The sequence below is a fragment of the Orcinus orca genome, chromosome 4, assembly GCF_937001465.1.
Source record: "Orcinus orca chromosome 4, mOrcOrc1.1, whole genome shotgun sequence".
Taxonomy (NCBI): domain Eukaryota; kingdom Metazoa; phylum Chordata; class Mammalia; order Artiodactyla; family Delphinidae; genus Orcinus; species Orcinus orca.
Window position 1 is genome coordinate 71,629,865 of NC_064562.1, and position 20,805 is coordinate 71,650,669.

Sequence of the window (20,805 nt, forward strand, 5' to 3'; positions counted from 1 at the left end):
TGGCAAGGCCCATTTTAAGTCTCTCTTCTGATAGAATCACTCCTGTTTTTACACTGTAGTAAGATATTTTTGCTTTATAATTAGAATTCAATTGAATGGTATACTTATTGCCTGATTTGGTTTAGATAGTTTTCTGTAAGTGTGAATTCTTCCTGCTGGCTATTAAATTAATCTGCCACAATAAACAACAAGGATATGTTATATAGCACAGAGAATTACAGCTATTATCTTGTAATAACTTTTAATGGACTATAATCTGTAAAACTACTGAATCACTCTGCTGTACACCTGAAACTAATATAATATGGTAAATCAACTATACTGCAATAAAAAAATTCTGCCATGTAGTTAATAAATAGTTCCAGAGTTTGATTACTGTGCTAGGCATTTTTCTGTTTGCCTGCCTCATTGGGTACTGACTCATGCAAAGTAGGTTTTCCCATCCTCCTTGTCAATGAACCAAGCTTCCGTCATTGAGAGGCACTGGCAAGAGATTGGGGTGCACAGGGGTCAGGAAGAAAGCAGATCAGTTCTGCCCCTTTCTCTCTCTGCATTAGTAGCATCTTGAGCAGTGGCCCTTTCTCATCCATAGTCCCAGCTCCCCCTAGCAGATTCCCTGTGCTTCTGCTGAGTGGCCACAGATCCTGGGCTCAGGTCACTTTGTCTCCTCCCTTTGTCCTTCCATCCCTCAGAGTGGTTGCCGCTTCCTGTGTTTGCTAATCTCTGGATTGCCTCACTAGCCACTGTTTGCACTTCTAGCATTTCTAGGCATATTGTCACTTAAATCCCCTGCTTACATGCCTTTCATTGAATTACTTAGTATTTTTTCAGTTTCCTTGCTAGACAATGACTTAAACCAGTACTATTTTTTTTGATGATGGACCAAGTTAGTTACAATCTAGGGGAACAAATGCATTACATTAATATTATTTATTCCAACAAGTTATACAAAACAAAGAAAAAGGGATTAATGAGAATAATAAAAAACTGACAATAATACCTCTAGACATAATGTTAGGGTTACTGTTCTGGAACAGAAAAACCTGAACTGATAAAGCCACAGTTTCCCTCAATCACAACTTGAAGACTGAGTAAAAAATTCTACAACAAAAATTTAGTTAGTAACTACTTTTTAACATGTAAACACATATTTTACATATAAATAGTAAAATGCAATCCAAAATACCAAATTCGGTTCTGCTAGAATTTCCTGGAATTCCTCAGAGAAAAATGTCCAATAATACCTATTCATTTGTAAATATTCATAAACTTAAGTTACGCAGGTAATATTACATTGAATAAGGAAATGTGATGTTCCTCCAGCTTTTTCTACCGCTGACACAGAATGTCATATTCCTTTCTGCTGTAAATCTCTAGAACATTTTTCTTTATTATTAAGCACAACTTCCTGCAAATAACAGATTTTGGCATTTTCATTTTATGCTCTATTAAACAGCAATTTTTAAAAAATGAAACAAGTAATATTTCTTTTTAAGGCATTTTATCCTTGACTCCATTTTCTTTTGGAGTATTTTTTTTTTACCTTTGTGGCAAGAGAAAGTAAGACAAAATATTTTCTTTTCCTATACTTGTGTTGCCTAGAAGTGTTTCATATTTAAACTTTATTCTTTCACCTTGGACAATCTGACAAGGACAAATGGTTCATATATCAGGAAATTCCCCTAGGTGAGGCTCTCACGCTTTGTGTACATAGTGTCTTACAGAGGTGACTATAATAACTGTAATACATCATTTGGAAATGGGGCTGCAGAAACAGGGTGAATCAACGTCCCAGGAACAAAGTTTATTTATTTCTGCTGTTGTGATAGGAGCTGCTAGAAGCATTTTTCTAATGGTCCTAATGAGTCTCTGAAGACCTTGCTTCCTGTCTTATTTCTTACAGTACCTAATAATAGAAGTCAGTATTTGTGTAGCAATAGAGCTAGATAAATAGCTTCAAAAGCATTCAACAAACCATGTCGATTCTTTTCCCCTGAATGGACTGCAGGAGGGTTTAAGCTTGTATTCTATGGTTATCTTTAATCTCCTCAGGAAGCACTCAGAGTTGATATAAAATATACGTAACATATGCTAAAATTGCGATTCATATTCTTTGGGTCCTAAAGGTACAGTACTTCCTAGCCATGTCCAGAATCATTCAACTATATTTTAATCCTATACTCTGCTGTTTATTTAGCACACTGACTACCATGACCTCTGAATACTAAATACAAAAACTGCTCGAGAGAAGAATTTTGTTTATTACAAGAGTATTAACAATATTCCTGGCAATTTTATAATTTTGCAATTTTGTACAGTACTTTATCTGCACAGTAATTTTCATAATTTTGTCTTTAGCTGGAAATTTTATTTTATGATTTCTTAAAGTTAGGAATAGAAGAACCTTGGATTTAAATATGATTGGGACAATACAAGCAGTGAATCTGGGAAAGATTTTAAGCTGGACCCTATCAACAAGGCAACTGGATGGGTGATCAGGAATCCTAGCCAGTCATTTATCACCACAGGTCTGAAACTAGGACATTCCATCTGAGGAGGGATCAGATCCTTAGAAAAATCTGCTTAAATCTTAAAATTTATATAAACTTAATTTGGACCAGAGAGAAAAACTCAATGAAGCTTTATTGGGATAATAAACAACTAAAATTGTTATATATTTACATTGAATAATTAGATTATTTCTTTGTATATAGAAAAAATACATATATTTATATAAACCTAATGGCTCAGTGAGTTTGTCAAGCCTCTTGGCATTTCATACTATGTCTTTTTTTTTTACTTTTGAAAGGACACATCACTAGTCACACCTCCTCCTTCCTTTGCTTCTTTGCTCAACCAATTGTTAGCATCTTCCCATCCTTTTCTTGTCTTTCTCTTATAAATAATCTTCTATATGGTTCATTTTCTATTAAAGGGAGCATATAAATTACTATTCAAACTTATCAGTGATATTATAAAGACAAATTTTCCAGTGTCCACTGAATTCCTCAATACATCAAATAAAGCATTTGAGTCCCTACACCATAAAAAAGAAACACAGCATACAAGAGGGAGTGTTTTTATTTTTCCCTCATCGACAATAGTGGATATATATTTTACCTTTTAATTAGATGAAATAAATTCACACATTTCTATGTATATACTACAGGTTTTAGTTTCTATTTGACGTTCTATATTAAGTGAGATAGTTATTTTCAAAGTAACAAAAGCAAAAATTGAAATTCTGCTAAAACCAAGAATGAAAAATGCAGATTTCCCTCACAAAAATTTGAAACTAGGAGAGTATCGACTCTTAACTACATATGTAATAGCTTATTTTAAAACCTGTTCTAGCAATGAACTAAAGATGTCTAATTTGACCCCTAACTAAAGTCAATAAAATTTATAAAAATACATATGAAACAGAAGACTGTGTTGAACAAGAAAACACAATATGGATAGACATTAAAAAGAAACAAAGATGGTCTTATCTCTGAGTTAATTACATGACTGGATCAAGTCTTTTTTTTTTGAATTTTTGAATTTTATTTATTTTTTTATACAGCAGGTTCTTATTAGTTATCCATTTTATACATATTAGTGTATATATGTCAGTCAGTCCTAATATCCCAATTCATCACACCACCATCCCCAGCCCTCCGCCACTTTCTCCCCTTGGTGTCCATACATTTGTTCTCTACATCTGTCTCTATTTCTACCCTGCAAACTGGTTCATTGGTACCATTTTTCTAGGTTCCACATATATCCGTTAATATATGATATTGGTTTTTCTCTTTCTGATTTACTTCACTCTGTATGACAGTCTCTAGATCCATATATATCTCAACAAATGACTCAATTTCATTCCTTTTTATGGCTAATATTCCATTGTATATATATATACCACATCTTCTTTATCCATTCATCTGTCGATGGGTATTTAGGTTGCTTCCACGACCTGGCTATTGTAAATAGTGCTGCAATGAATATTGGGGTGCATGTGTCTTTTTGAAACAGGGTGTTCTCTGGGTATATGCCCAGTAGTGGGATTGCTGGGTCATATGGTAATTCTATTTTTAGTTTTTAGGAACCTCCATGCTGTTCTCCATAGTGGCTGTATCAATTTACATTCTCACCGACAGTGCAAGAGGGTTCCCTTTTCTCCACACTTTCTCCAGCATTTGTTGTTTGTAGATTTTCTGATGAAGCCCATTCTAACTGATGTGAGGTGATACCTCATTGTAGTTTTGATTTCCGTTTGTCTAATAATTAGTGATGTTGAGTAGCTTTTCATGTGCTTCTTGGCCATTGGTATGTCTTCTTTGGAGAAATGACTATGTAGGTCTTCTGACCATTTTTTTATTGGGTTGTTTGTTTTTTTTAATATTGAGCTGCATGAGCTGTTTATATATTTTGGAGATTAATCTTTTGTCCATTGATTCGTTTGCAAATATTTTCTCCCATTCTGAGGGTTGTCTTATCGTCTTCTTTGTAGTTTCCTTTGCTTTGAAAAAGCTTTTAAGTTTCATTAGGTCCCATTTATTTATTTTTGTTTTTATCTCCATTACTCTAGGAGGTTGGTCAAAAAGGATCTTGCTTTGATTTATGTCAAAGAGTACTCTTCCTATGTTTTCCTCTAAGAGTTTTATTGTGTCTGGTCTTACATTTAGGTCTCTAATCCATTTTGAGTTTATTTTTGTGTATGGTGTTAGGGAATGTTCTAATTTCATTCTTTTAAATGTAGCTGTCCAGTTTTCCCAGTACCACTTATTGAAGAGACTGTCTTTTCTCCATTGTATATCCTTCTCCTTTGTCATAGATTAGTTGAACATAGGTGTGCTGGTTTATCTCTGGGCTTTCTATCCTGTTCCATTGATCTATATTTCTGTTTTTGTGCCAGTACCATATTGTCTTGATTACTGTAGCTTTGTAGTATACTCTGAAGTCAGGGAGTCTGAATCCTACAGCTCAGTTTTTTCCCCTCAAGTCTGCTTTGGTTATTTGGGGTCTTTTGTGTCTCCATGCAAATTTTAAGATTTTTTGTTCTAGTTCTGTAAAAAATGCCATTGGTATTTTGATAGGGATTGCATTGAATCTGTAGATTGCTTTGGATAGAATAGCATTTTCACAATATTGATTCTTCCAATCCAAGAACATGGTATATCTCTCCATGTGTTTGTACCATCTTTAATTTCTCTCATCAGTGTCTTATAGTTTTCTACATACAGGTCTTTTGTCCCCCTAGGTAGGTTTATTCCTAGGTATTTTATTCTTTTTGTTGCAATGGTAAATGGGAGTGTTTCCTTAATTTCTCTTGCAGAGTTTTCATCATTAGTGTATAGGAATGCAAGAAATTTCTGTGCATTAATTTTGTATCCTGCAACTTTACCAAATTAATTGATCAGCTCTAGTAGTTTTTTGGTGGCATCTTTAGGATTCTCTATGTATAGTATTATGTCATCTGCAAACAGTGACAGTTTTACTTCTTTTCCAATTTGTATTTCTTTTATTTCTTTCTCTTGTCTGATCACCTTGGCTAGGACTTCCAAAACCATGTTGAATAATAGAGGTGAGAGTGGACATCCTTGTCTCATTCCTGATCTTAGAGGAAATGCTATCAGTTTTTCACCATTGAGAATGATTTTTTCTGAGGGTTTGTTGCATATGGTCCTTACGATGTTGAGGTAGTTTCCCTCTATGCCCACTCTCTGGAGAGTTTTTATCATAAATGGTTGTTGAGTTTTGTCAAAAGTTTTTCTGCATCTATTGAGATGATCATATGGTTTTTCTTCTTCAATTTGTTAATATCGTGTATCACATTGATTAATTTGTGTATACTGAAGAATCATTGCATCCCTAGGATAAATCCCACTTGATCATAGTGTAGGATCCTTTTAATGTGTTGTTAGATTCTGTCTGCTAGTGGTTTGTCAAGGATTTTTGCATTTATATTCATCAGTGATATTGGTCTGTAATTTTCTTTTTTTGTAATTTCTTTGTCTGGTTTTGGTATCAGGGAGATGGTGGCCTCATAGAATGAGTCTGGAAGTGTTTCTTCCTCTGCAATTTTTTGGAAGAGTTTGAGAAGGATGGGTGTTAGCTCTTCTCTAAAGATTGATAGAATTCACCTGTGAAGCCATCTGGTCCTCGATTTTTGTTTGTGGGAAGATATTTAATCACAGTTTCCACTTCATTACTTGTGATTGGTCTGTTCATATTTTCTATTTCTTCAGACTTGGAAGGTTATACCTTTGTAAGAAGTTGTCCATTTCTTCCAGGTTGTCCATTTTATTGGCATAGAGTTCCTTATAGTAGTCTCTTATAATGCTTTGTATTTCTGTGGTATCTCTTGTAACTTCTCCTTTTTCATTTCTAATTTTATTGATTTGAGTCCTCTCCCTCTTTTCCTTGATGAGTCTGGCTAACGGTTTATCAATTTTGTTTATCTTCTCAAAGAACCAGCTTTTAGTTTTATTGATCTTTGCTATTGTTTCCTTTGTTTCTATTTCATTTTTTTCTGCTCTGATCTTTATGATTTCTTTCTTTCTACTAACTTTGGGTTTTGTTTGTTCTTCTCTAGTTCCTTTAGGTGTAAGGTTAGATTGTTTGAGATTTTTCTTGTTTCTTGATGTAGGCTTGTATTGCTATAAACTTCCCTCTTAGAATTGCTTTTGCTGCATCTCATAGGTTTTGGATTGTCATGTTTTCATTGTCATTTGTCTCTATGAATTTTTTGATTTCGTCTTTGAATTCTTCAGTGATCTCTTGGTTATTTAGTAGTGTATTATTTAGCCTCCATGTGCTTGTTTTTTTTTATGTTTTTTTCCCTGTAATTGATTTCTAATCTCATAGCATTGTGATCAGAAAAGATGCTTGATATGATTTCAATTTTCTTAAATTTTTCGAGGCTTGATTTGTGACCCAAGATGTGATCTATGCTGGAGAATGTTCCGTGTGCACTTGAGAGGAAAGTGTAATCTGCTGTTTTTGGATGGAATATCCTATAAATATCAATTAAATCTATCTGGTCTATTGTGTCATTTAAAGCTTTTGTTTCCTTATTCATTTTCTGTTTGGATGATCTGTCCATTGGTGTAAATGATGTGTTAAAGTCCCCCACTATTATTGTGTTACTTTCGATTTCCTCTTTTATAGCTGTTAGCCATTGCCTTATATATTTAGGTGTTCCTTTGTTGGGTACATATATATTTATAATTGTTATATCTTCTTTTTGGATTGATCTCTTGATCGTTATGTAGTGTCCTTCCTTGTCTCTTGTAACATTCTTATTCTAAAGTCTATTTTATCTGATATGTGTATTGCTACTCCAGCTTTCTTTTGATATCCATTTGCATGGAATATCTTTTTCCATCCATCACTTTCAGTCTGTATGTGTTCCTCTTCTCCTTCTGGGACCCGTATAATATGAATGTTGTTGTGTTTAATGTTGTCCCAGAGATCTCTTAGGCTCTCTTCATTTCTTTTCATTCTGTTTTCTTTATTCTGTTCTGCGGCAGTGAATTCCACCATTCTGTCTTCCAGTTCACTTATCTGTTCTTCTGCCTCAGTTATTCTGCTATTGACTCCTTCTAGGGTATTTTTCATTTCAGTTATTGTATTGTTCATCTCTGTTTGTTTGTTCTTTAATTCTTCTAGGTGTTTGTTCTTTAATTCTTCTAGGTCTTTGTTAAACATGTCTTGCATCTTCTCTATCTTTGCCTCCATTCTTTTTCTGAGGTCCTGGATCATCTTCACTATCATTATTCTGAATTCTTTTTCTGGAAGGTTGCCTATCTCCACTTCATTTAGTTGTTTTTCTGTGGTTTTATCTTGTTCCTTCATCTGGTACATAGTCCTCTGCCTTTTCATTTTGTCTATCTTCTGTTCATGTGGTTTTTGTTCCACAGGCTTCAGGATTATAGTTCTTCTTGCTTCTGCTGTCTGCCCTCTGGTGGATGAGGCTATCTAAGAGGCTTGTGTCCATTTTCTGATGGGAGGGACTGGTGGTGGGTAGAGCTGGGTGTTGCTCTGGTGGGCATAGCTCAGTAAAACTTTAATCTGCTTGTCTGCTGATGGGTGTGGCTGAGTTCCCTCCCTGTTGGTTGTTTGGCCTGAGGCAAACCAACATTGGAGCCTACCTGGCTCTTTGGTGGGGCTAATGGCGGACTCTGGGAGGGCTCACACCAAGGAATACTTGCCAGAACTTCGCTTGCCAGTGTCCTTGTCCCTGCAGTGAGCCACAGCTGCCCCCCGCCTCTGCAGGAGACCCTCCAGCACTAGCAGGTAGGTCTGCTTCAGTCTCCTATGGGGTCACTGCTCCTTCTCCTGGGTCCTGATGCGCACACTACTATGTGTGTGCACTCTGAGAGTGGAGTCTCTGTTTCCCCCAGTCCTGTCAAAGTCCTGCAATTACATCTCGCTAGCCTTCAAAGTCTGATTCTCTAAGAATTCCTCCTCCCATTGCCAGACCCCCAGGGTTGGGAAGCCGGATGTGGGGCTCAGAACCTTCACTCCAGTGGATGGACTTCTGTGGTAAAACTGTTCTCCAGTTTGTGAGTCAGCCACCCAGCAGTTATGGGATTTAATTTTATTGTGATTGTGCCCCTCCTACCATCTCACTGTGGTTTCTCCTTTGTCTTTGGAGTATCTTTTTTGATGAGTTCCAGTGTCTTCCTGTCGATGACTGTTCAGCAGTTAGTTGTGATTCCTGTCGCAAGAGGAGTGCACGTCCTTCTACTCTGCCATCTTGAACCAATCTCCTTGGATCTAGTCTTTTTTTTTTTTTTTTTTGGCTGTGCAAGTTCCTCACTGCTATGCGAGGTCGCAGCGAGTGGAGGCTAGTCTTCGTTGTGGTGCACAGGCTTCTCTTGTTGTGCAGCACAGGCTCTAGGCGCGCTGGCCTCAGTAGTTGTGGCACACGGGCTCAATAGTTGTGGCACTAGGGCTTAGTTGCTCTTTGGCATGTGGGATCTTCCTGGACCAGGGCTTGAACCCATGTCCCCTGCATTGGCAGGTGGACTCTCAACCACTGCACCACCACGGAGGTCCCTGGATCTAGTCTTAAAGAGTCAAAATGACACCTCACTGAATTTGAAAATAAAAAGATATAAGAAAAGTGTTTACCTGCAGAAGAGTTAGAAAGTTAAGTTATTGATAATTACCCTTGAATTTTCTCCTTGTATACATAATTTGAGAATATAAATTACATATGAATTTTTTCAAATTTCTTCAAAATTTTACCTATCATTGGAATATATTGAAACTCTCTAAGCTGAATTCCCATGAGCAGTCTGATTATAATAGTGCACTTCTGTTGCTTTATTTTGGTGAGCAGGACCATTTATTTTACTTAACATGGGTGAGTAATTTACTCTCATGCTCTATATTATTTTAAATAAGTTCATGTTGCAAAAATAATGATGATTATTATTTTCATTGCCTATGACGATGTGAGTAGTGTATAACTTGCTCATAACTCTTTCATTTAGAATCAGTGCCATATAAAATATACATAAGGATAATTCATTATTAGAGTTTAAAATATACTATTTTCCAAACCTCAGAAATTTATCAAATCTGCTAATAAAGCCGCAATAATAGCAACAATGTTTTCCTTCTACTGTAATTCTTTTATAATAATAATGCTTTATTTTTATTATCATCATTTATAAATAGAGACCAAGTATTTTCCCCTCAATCACAAACCTAAATGATATGGTACATTACTGACTACTTCATCAGTTTATAATTCAAAATCAGATGTGCTCCATTTAAATAACACAATGAGAAATCAAATACTTATAAAAAATCATGTTCTAATATATTTTAAATGAATAAATTAAAATAGCAGGTTCACACTTACAGAACAAGTGAACATTATGATGGAGGTGAAAAATTGAGTCCAAAAACAGATTTCACTATCAGGATTTCAAGAAGTTGATAATCTGAATGGAAGTGATATATTTAGAGGTCATGGAAAGTATTTTGACAGAATTTTACTTTTAATATACTTTTAAAGCTGACTAATAAAATACACAGATATAATGCAAGCAGTCATATTTTTGAGGATTTTTTTAAAAAGTCTTTACTTGCCTCTTTTAGGACAAGAATGATTCATGAATTAATGAATAGCTGCATTTTGCTTCACTATTAGCTAAGACCACATCCTTCTCTGTAAATGAGAATAAAACCATCCATGGAGTTCTTTGTAGGATGGTAGCCAAGAAATTTGTTGTATTGAATGCAGAAGGAAAAGGAATTGTTTAGGGTGACCCAAGGGTGTATAACTAGGCATAATGGCATGAAATGAAATAAAAAGAAAATTTAGGCTGATCTTCAGATCGATGTCTAAGTTTATTAGGATACACGACTCTCTCCCAAGGGAAATGGTTAAAGCCTCATTATTTCAGTCTCTTAAAGTTAACCAGGCAGAATACTCCAGGACATAATGTAAAAAATAATCCTGTATTGTCAGAATCTGATGGAAGAGATGATCTAACAAGTCTTTTCCATCATTAATTTCCATGGTCATGAACTAGTTATTATGGCTGCAATTAGCACTGTTTAAAGGAAAGTGCAATTTCAATACTGCAACTAGCTTCCCTGGAGCTAAAAATCCTGGACCTAATTCAAAGTAAAAACAAGAGGAGGAGGACTGGAGCCAAACCAAACTACAATAAATATACTTAGAAGTGACAAAAGAAGGAAATTCTGATATTGTCAGTGCTACTATACATGGCTGTTTAGTTCTTTGTTTTTCTTTCTTTTTTTTTATAAAGGAAACTTTGGTGGCAGTGCCAGTATTATTCTTTTTCATTCATGAATCATCTTGATTCACTGATTTATTTTCAAGTTTGGGGATGATGAGTGGAGAATATAAGGGTTGACTCTCTAGTTAGCCACTTGAAATTTGTCCAGGTCTTCATTCTCTTCATTTGTATGTTATTTTATCAAACAATTTCTAAAAGACTCAAAATGCACAAATGAATTCTCAGTGAGTCTGTAAAATTAAACTGCCCAGAGTAATGGAGCACAGGATTTCTAAATCAGCCCACACCCTTAGTAGCTATCCATGTGATAATTTTTTTTAATTATTTTATTTTTCTTCAGCTATTTGTGAATTATTTTTATTCTCTTTTCTATCATGCAAAAATGGGAGAAGTGAAAAGAAGCAGCTCCAGATTATTGACTCTAATTCTGAAAAATAATTTTCAAAAGAAGAATAATATTTGACTATCATATGTTCTAAAAGTAAATATTTCAGAAAGGCAAAATGAACACTGAATTGCCAAGGAGTTTCTCAAGGAAAACAGAACCATTTTCATAACTATGATCATAGAATTCTATCGAATGCTTGTGGAAAGGCAGAAAAAGCACTTAGCTGATTATACTTTTAGTAAAAAAGAACAAACTGCCTTCATTTTCCCCCTAATTCTTCAAACAAAATGATTCTTATGTTTTTGAACTCCACAGTTATTACCAAGCCACAGTCTCTGCCCTCAAAAAGTACATAGCTTAATGGGCAGGAGGAGATAAAAACATGCACTGAATATAGCACCAATTATAAGCAACTAGTTTAATAAATACAACTATATGTGACAGAAAGATTAATTTGCCTGACTGGTTCAAGGATAGAGCCACGGTTTGCTAATCTGTGACTGTGTGTGTGTGTGTGTGTGTGTGTGTGTGTGTATTGTGAAGATATGAAAAGGCATTTCTACAAGTTGGGGCAGAATGAACAATTACTGGAAAAAAATGAAGTATATAATGTGTTTGGGGAATAACAGTTGTATGTTGCCAAAGAGAGGAGTTTAGAAATGAGTGGTAAGAAAAAGGTAGAAACAACAGAACAAGGATTGTGAATATTATGGATTTCATTCACTGGCAATAGAGAACCATTAAAACGTGTGTTTTTCATTTGTTTATTTAGCTGGAGACTACCATTGTCAAATATACATACTGCAAAGATTACTTTGATGAAGAGAATGGTATGAAAAGGTTGCTGAAATCATGGAGATCAGTTAAAAGGCTAATGCAACAATGCAAAGAAAAGGGTGGGTGTTTTTCTTTTCTCCAAATTTCTTCAAATTTAATTTGGCCTCTGCAGACCCATCAACAAAACTAAAAAATATTGCCAGATCTTAGATAATTATGAGTCTTTCTGTTATAATTCAGGGGAGATCAAATGTAATTAAGTTGAAAGAGATAAAAGAAAGTTTATCCATGTCACTTATGGGGAGACCAACAGCACAATAACCTTGGCAGAATTACATACAACATCAACAATGTGTAGTATTTCTAAAGGCTATCAAATGGAAGCAGAAATCACCCTATAATCTAAGGTACTAAGTACAAAAATTTGCCTAAGGAATTTCAGCTGCCTTTGTGAACTTAACAGGGCAAGAATGGGATCTAGTGCATTTGCTCAACTAATATTAAACTAGAAAACTTGAGAGGCAAAGCTTGGAAGACCACAGGGGGGCACTTTTACTGAAAGCAACATCATTCATTATGAAAAAGGAGCACCTCAAAAATACTTCTGAAGGAAGAAAAATGTATTTTTCTATGATCACTTTGAGAGACTTCTTTTTTCAGTCATATTTTGTCTGATGGCAGGCATATGAGCTTAGCAACATGAACATTCATGTGGCTATGGGCATCGTTAATGGAACATTCTTTTAATCATTTTTGAAACCACCTCTATCACTGAGTACTACCTCAGTATGAACTTTTTGTTTTTAGCAGTTGCTATATACATTGATGATTTATTTTAAACTTTTCAACTCACCTTTATCACAAACACTGGGACTTTCCCAAAGCCTATTACTACAGAGTAAACCTTACTACAGGGGTTGCTTAAACATCATCAGTGAAGGTATTTTCATCCATCAGATGTTTCTACAGCAATTGCTTCTGCAATTATTATCAAGCAAGCTCCAGTATGCTTAATGCCACAAATTGTTTATGTAGCCTCTTTGTGTATCCCAAAGAGAATATATACACTTTCCTAAAAGCTTTCTAGAATCTACTGGCACCTCATCCACCTCAGATGACCTTAAATCCCAAGGTCATCAGAGAACACTGAAGAGAATAAATACAAAAACTGTTACAAATTTCTCAACACCTACATACATATAAACTTCCCTTCACTTACATTCATTTTTCTCTTTGTTCCACTTTCATTAGAAGAGATGTTCTATGTGCATGTGGAAGCTGTTAAATTTCACAAGGTACCCAGAGCTAAAAATGAGTAGAAAGCAGGGCACCTTCAAGGACAAGCACTTCCAAATCACGGGGCAAAACTGGCACACTCTTTGTGTCTCACTTAATACTGTTCCCCAGTCATCTCTCTTGACTTGTGAAACTTAATGACATGAGAGACAACTGAATTTAGGACAAGATTATTAAATATTGCACTGGATAAAGATATTTCTTTGAAAATTATATATATATATAATTGAAATGGACTTGTTGAACTCGAAAAACGCATTATGATGTCTTTTTTTTCCTTGTAATCCTAGGCTCTTAGAGAAAAATAAGATCTTCCAAGAAATGCAAGTCATAATCATCTCCGTTTTCATTAACTTACATTCACATGTCTAGGGAACCTGATTACTAAAGGATTGTGCTGATACCAGCCTTACTCTGCAAAGCAGGAATTGGGTTTTTTTGCTCATTTTATAGATGAGTAAAATGATCACTAGGTATTAACTAACTATTCAAAGGTGACAAATTTGTCTGTCTGAATTCATGAAAATTTGTAGTAAACATTTTCAAAAACTATCTTTTGTTTTTGTTTTTGTTGTTTTTTTTTTTTTGTGGTACGCGGGCCTCTCACTGTTGTGGCCTCTCCCGCTGCGGAGCACAGGCTCCGGACGCGCAGGCTCAGTGGCAATGGCTCACGGGCCCAGCCGCTCCACGACACGTGGGATCCTCCCGGACCAGGGCACGAACCCGTGTCCCCTGCATCGGCAGGTGGACTCTCAACCACTGTGCCACCAGGGAAGCCCTATCTTTTTTTAAGATGTATTTTGTATGTTTGTTTTATGTTACGTGCTTTTCAAGTGTTTACTTCTCTTGTGAAGTAGGTATGATTATTCTGTTTTTGCAGATAAGAAAACTAAGGTTGAGTCTGATTAATCCTGGTAATGAAGTGTAAGTCCAAGAAAGCCCTTAGCAGACCACCATCACTGGCCTGGCTAACGTCACCATAAAGCAGTGCTGCAGGCATGACAGCAGGTCTTAGACATCATCTCAGTGACTGAGCAGGGAGGAAGGGACCCAGCTGTCACCCACCACTGAATCTCCCTCAATTCTGGAAAATCGAGCCTGGAACCAGTGGCAGAGGTGAAGTGCAGAGGAATCAGCAGTTCAGTGACCTCATTCATGACATTTTCCAGTAGTATCTACTGTAAAAAGTACTTCATATATAATCAAATAAATGACACTGTGAAAGTTATTTTTGTGCAGAAGACTGCCATAAAGAAGGTAAATCAGGAAGCAACTTGGTGGTATAGAAGTAGAGAAACTAATTTGATGTTATTGAAGGGAATTAGGTACAACAGCAGCTGTTACAGTAAGTCCCTACATAAGAACAAGCTCCATTCCGAGAGCGAGTTCTTAAGTCCAATTTGTTTGTAAGTCCAACAAAGTTAGCCTAGGTACCCAACTAACACAATCGGCTATATAGTACTGTACTATAATAGGTTTATAATACTTCTCACACAAATAATACATAAAACACAAACACAAAAAATAAACATTTTTAATCTTCCAGTATAGTACCTTGAAAAGTACAGCTGTACAGTACAACAGCTGGCATACAGGGGCTGGCATAGAGTGAACAGGCAAGAAGAGTTACTGATAGGAGGAGGGAGAGGAGGTGGGAGATGGTAGAGCTGAAGAATCGTTAGCAATAGGAAACGGAGGGCAAGCTGCCCGCGACAATGTATGCCAGACATGTGAACTGACTGCGTGATTGGACATACGAACACATGTTCACATCTTTGAAAGTTCGCAACTTGAATGTTCATATGTAGGGGACTTACTGTATAGATGGTGTTCCAGTTCAAGGCATTAACTACGTAGCAGATCATGACCATCATACGTGTTAACCACACCAAATTACCAATACCACCACCAACATAATGAGAATGGAAAAAAGGTGAATTCAAAGACTGGCCCCTGGAAAGCAACCCAATAACGCCATCCTTACTGCAAACAGTGGTGATTGTCACCTTGCTAGATGTGAAGACACTATGACCCTCAATCATGATATACTAAGCCTCCCTGGGCAGTGATGGAGGGTGCTGACAACCATGCCATGGTTAAGGTAAAGGAAGTAGACCAGTTAGACACGAGGGTCGAGGATTAATGCTCTGCAGAGGGCCTCTTTACCAATGACAGCCTAAAGAGGGCATCAATAAAGAGAATGAGTAAAATGGAGAAAATGAAACCCAGGAAAAACAGCCACCTCAATTTTGGTACTGCTACATCGTCAATTACCTGCCCAGACATCCAGAAAACTATAAATTACAAGATGACGAAAAGAAGAAACGTAGCACATTAATCATCTGAAAAAATTCTTAGCCCAGAAAACCCTAAACTTAGCCAAGAAAACCTTAAATTCTTGCTACTCAAACTGTGATCCAGGGACAAGTGTCATCAACAACTCCTAGGATTTTGTTAGTGATGCAGAAAACTCAGGCCCCACTTCAGACCTACTAAATCAGAATCTGCAATTTAACAAGATCCCTAGGTGAACATGTATACACGTCAGGCTTAAGAAGCACTGCCTTAATTCACAAGAGGGCAAAAAGTTATTAGCATCAGATCCACCAGATGAGCAAAATACTTCTGCTCTGAGGCTGTGCAAGGGATTATTGATTAGACGCTGCCTTAGCAACTTTAACCTCACCCAGTTTTATCATTCAACTGGAAGTAACTGACATAAAATTACAGCAATAAGATTTGAGCTAAAGGAGATGGAAAGAGCTCAGATGTTAGAAAAATATTTAGAAGTATAAATTTCTAAAGACTACTATCTTTGAAACCTTTCAGTTGATTCAATAAATCTTAAAATAAAAAGTAAAATAATGATAATATATATGGCAAAAATAAGAAAATTAATATCACTTGCCATCTAAAGAAAAAAGTATATGAAAATAAGTAATCCTTTTGTTATTCTTGGCAACCAAATTTTCCACATAGGAGACAGACTCTACAGATATAAGATTTAAGATACTAGGTTAAAAAAAAACAGAACCTCAAAACCCCATGAACTTCTAAATTTGAATTGGAACTATTGTTATGAACTCATGATGCATATCTTTAAAATGTAATATTCCTTAAATATAACAAATAAATGCAATGTATGATTCTAATATGGATCCTAGATTGGAAAGTAATTGCTATGCAGGATTGCTAATTAGTTCAAATTAGAATAATTGAGCTAGAAAATGTCAAATATAGGATATATTTTAGATAATACTATTTTATCATTATTTTAAATTTGATATTTCTAATATGGTTATCTATGATAATATTCTTATTCCTCAGAGACATATGGTGAATCTAGGAAATGTACAGGATAAGTTGCTGTATGTGAAAGCAAAGATGCTATCAAACACAGCTGGAGTTGCATCATAAACTCCCTTGAAAAGGTTCCCACAAGGTCAAAGGTGGAAAAATACGAGTATTGATAAGAATAACCACTGCAATATATTAAAACATAATATAGCTAATTCTACGAGTTTGTAAAGATACAAAAATATATATTTTTAAATTCCCAGTCTTCGCTTTAGGAAGATATCTAGAATTAACTTGTTGATTAAAAACTGGTAAATGAAAGGAAATAACCAGACATTTATCCTAACAACGACATCAGAGACAGCCAACAAATTATTGAGGACATGTTTCTCTCTATGGAAATATTGCAGCTAAAAAACACAGAAAAAAACATAGAAAAATACCATTTTTCAAACTCCTAATGAAATCCTGAATTTAGGCAATGGTAATGAATGGCCACTGGCATCATAAAAACAAAGACAACTAGCTAATTTGTACCTCCTGATGGAAGTACACAATCCACCTATGAAGCATTCTTGCCAAAAATATCTAACCTGAATCTAGTTCCAGTTCCAAGAAAGAAAGAAAGGAAGGGAGGAAGGGAGGGACGGAGGGAGGGAGGGAAGGAGGGAGAGAGGAAGGAAGGAAGGAAGGAATGGAAAATAAAGAAAAGGCAGGGAAAGGAAAGAGACAGAAAGGGAAGGAGGGAGAAGATGAACAAAAGAATGGAAATGAAAATTTTTTAAGTACTTGCTGTGTGCTCATTGACTAGATAACTAGAACTGTCTGCATTACCTACATATCAGAAGTTCTGTTATTGTATTTATATAATAATGTCTCTTTCTGATAATATTTTTTCTTATGTCTAGATTTTTTTAAGGCACCTTTAGATTTCACGTTCTCATATACAGTCAAGTTGAACAATTGCAATTTTTGAGAACTTCATTTTAAAGTTGCAATTTAATTTTTAAAATGATTTTCAAGTGTCAAAAAGTAAGCACCTGTAAATTAAGGACTTAAATAGCAACAACAGCAATACCAACGCTAAAATCAATAGTGGGAGTATAAGAAGGATAACGTTTGAGAATTTAGTCATTGAACTGAATGAGGAAACATGAGCTAGGCCTTCAGAAATAACAGATGTTATAAAGAAGTTGAGAGGGAATTTTAGAATTAATATCAAAAACAGGCCAAGCTTGGATGTTCAATAGAGACAAAATATAGCCCATATAAAATATTTGATCAGAATTTTATAGAGAGAAAAGTGACAAATGATAATTCTCTACTTTCATGAATTTTCACAAATGTAACCAGCACCCAGCTTAAGAAAATAAGCAGCACCCTAGAAGCCCTTTTCCTGGGACTGATGAAAGTAAGAACCAAAAATGGAAAATCAGCATGACGATGTTACCTTTAGTACAGGATAAAAAGAAGAGAGAAGGAAAGGAGGTAAAGACGGAAGGACGGAAGGAAGGAAGGAAGGAAGGAAGGAAGGGAGGGAGGGAGGCATGGAACACCAGGGGGAAAACACCACCTTCCTATCCACCCTAAGGTCTTGAAAAATTTCATTTCTCAGGGAGTGGAGGGAGGATTTGGACTGGATGTTTCCACCTCTACCCAAGGTTCTCTGCAGATTAAGTACCAGCAGAGATGCAGTTGGACAAACACACGAAGCAGATCCATTCAGACTTGCCTCATCCAGATGGAGCTGGAAAAGATGCAGATGGAGCCGAGTCACAAGAGGGCTTGAGTGGAACTGGAGCGAGCGTCCAGCACTAGTGCCAGGGGTCGGCATCTCGAGCCTGACCACAACAAGGAGCTCTTGACACGCATTCAGCAACTTCAGGAACAGGAGGCCGAGGTGGACGAGAAGACGAAAGAGCAGCTGGAGCGCAACAGATTGCGTAAGCAGAGCCTGGACGCAGCCAGCGAGAACCCGCGGGAGAAGGAGGGCCTGGCAGAAGCCAGTGAGACCATCAGTGCTTTAAAGGGGAAGATCTCGGAACGGCAGTCGAGTGCAGAGCTAGGAGGTGCAGTTTAAGTTCCTAGAGTCTGAGAAGCAGAAGCTGAAGGTGCGTGCAGCTGGCCTTGCAGCACACACGGGCAAAAAAAAAAAAAAAAAAAAAAAAAAAAGGCCGGAATCTATTCAGAAAATTTAGGAATTCCAGGCCGGCCAAGAAGTGAGAGCAGACCAGGAGCATAAGATTAAGGATTTGGAGGGGCTTCCCTGGTGACGCAGTGGTTAGGAGTCCGCCTGCCGATGCGGAAGTTCGTGCGGGTTCGTGCCCCGGTCCGGGAAGATCCCACATGCCACGGAGCAGCTGGGCCCGTGAGCCATGGCCGCTGAGCCTGCGCGTCCGGAGCCTGTGCTCCGCAACGGGAGAGGCCACAACAGTGAGAGGCCTGCGTACCACAAAAAACAAAAAAACAAAAAAACAAAAAAACAAAAAAACAGATTAAGGATTTGGAGCATCAATTATTCCTGCTGCGATGCTGAAGAACAGGAAGTCTGAGCGGTGCCGCTGCGCAAGATGGCGGGAGCTAAACGAACTGAGGAAAGAGAAGCCTCCCCGCCGGAGAAGTGAGAGAACAACAAACAGGCTGCTCAGAGAAAAACCGGAGGGGCTGCAGCGAAGGCTGGGACGTCAGGAGATGCAGGAAAATCTGCTGAATCTGGAGCCAGAGAAGGCGAGGCTGCTGGCGAAGCTGCAGAGCTGGGCGAGACTGGACCAGGCCCTGGACTTGAACATTAGGACCCGGGAGACAGTTCCATGTTCTTTGTTGGGTCTCAGCAGAGAGAGCTTGCCCTGAAAGACAGGAGCAGCTCCATCACCTGCAGCGTCCCGGGCTGGAGAAGGTCAGGCAGCTGTTCGAGGAGGAGGTCCGCCAAGTCAGCAGTCAGCTGCTGGAGGAGAGGAAGAAGCGGGAGACTCGGGAGGCGTGGCCCAGAGACCGGAACTCGTCATGCTGCTGAAGAAGGTGAGGAAGACGAGGCCCAGAGAGCGACTTGGCCGGAGCCCTTAGCAAGTAAGGGGCAGCCTCCCGCCTTCGTTCCTTACCCAGACCCTGTGCAGCCTCCCTCCCGGGTGCACTTCTGTCCCTCAGAATCCCTGCCTTTGCCTTTGAGCATCTCCCTTCCACCTTCCCACCTGTACTTGGGCGGTACCTTGAAAGGAGCAGCTCCGTTGCTACCCGCTTCCGGCCGCCATCGAGTGGATGCTTCGGAACATCAAAAGTGCTTCCTGCGAGACAGTGGATACAGGTCTGTCCATTTATGATGCTATGACTTAAAATTAGGAACTTGGAAAATGGTGTTAATTGCCTTTCTCCCCCAACAATTAAAAGAATTGCGGCTTTCAGGGGCTTTAGGGCGGGAAGGTGAGCAGTGGTGGGAGCAGGTGCCCAGGCTTGGAACAGGGCTCTGCCCTAGCATTAGACGGGGCTTGGAGACGCCTCTCTTCCTTCTTCAGGTCTTTGGAGTCACCTGTGCTTGCTGCTGGGTGGGTTTAGGTGACTCAGGCAGCTCCTGATTTTCTCTGTCCCTCAGATGCCCTCTAAGCTAGGTTCCTTCTCCTCCACCTGTTCAGAAGGCTCGCATACCCTCTCTTCCGGAGCACACCTCAATCCTCGTCCTGTCACTCCTCCACCACAGGCACAAGGCTAGGCTGCACCGGCCACACTGAGCTGTCGTAGGCTCGTTCCAGCTGTTTTCTCCAGACTTGCTTGATTGTGCACCCCTTTGTAAAAAAAATGTGCAGTATGCACACCAATATATGCATGTTCATTTTTAAAGCATGCGTTTGATCCACGGTCCATTAATAAATATTAAATAATTAAATATTGAATACATTTATTTTGAAAATTTTTTACAAATAAAATTACACAAAGTTTTTAAAATGCTTTTCTTTTTTTAATTGAAGTGTAATTGACATATAGCATATTAGGTTCAGCCGTAAATGTAATGATTCTATATTTGTATATGTTTTGAAATGATACCACAGTAAGTCTAGTTAACGTCAGTCCCCATACATAGCTACAGTTTTTTTCCTCATGATGAGAACTTTTAAGATTTCTTCTCTTAGCAACATTCAAATATACAATACAGAAGTATTAACTGTAATCATCATGCTGTACCTACATTCCCAGTGGCTTATTTATTTTTTAACTGGAAGCGCATACCTTTTGACTACCTTCACCCACTTTGCCAGCCCCCAGCCCCTGCCCCTGGCAACCACCAGT

The 20,805-nt window shown here is 37.7% G+C and overlaps 1 pseudogene; it reads left to right on the forward strand.

Moving 5' to 3' along the window:
• Nucleotides 1-18,074: 18,074 nt before the first annotated feature.
• Nucleotides 18,075-19,588, forward strand: LOC101279548 (mitotic spindle assembly checkpoint protein MAD1-like; annotated as a pseudogene).
• Nucleotides 19,589-20,805: the final 1,217 nt, after the last annotated feature.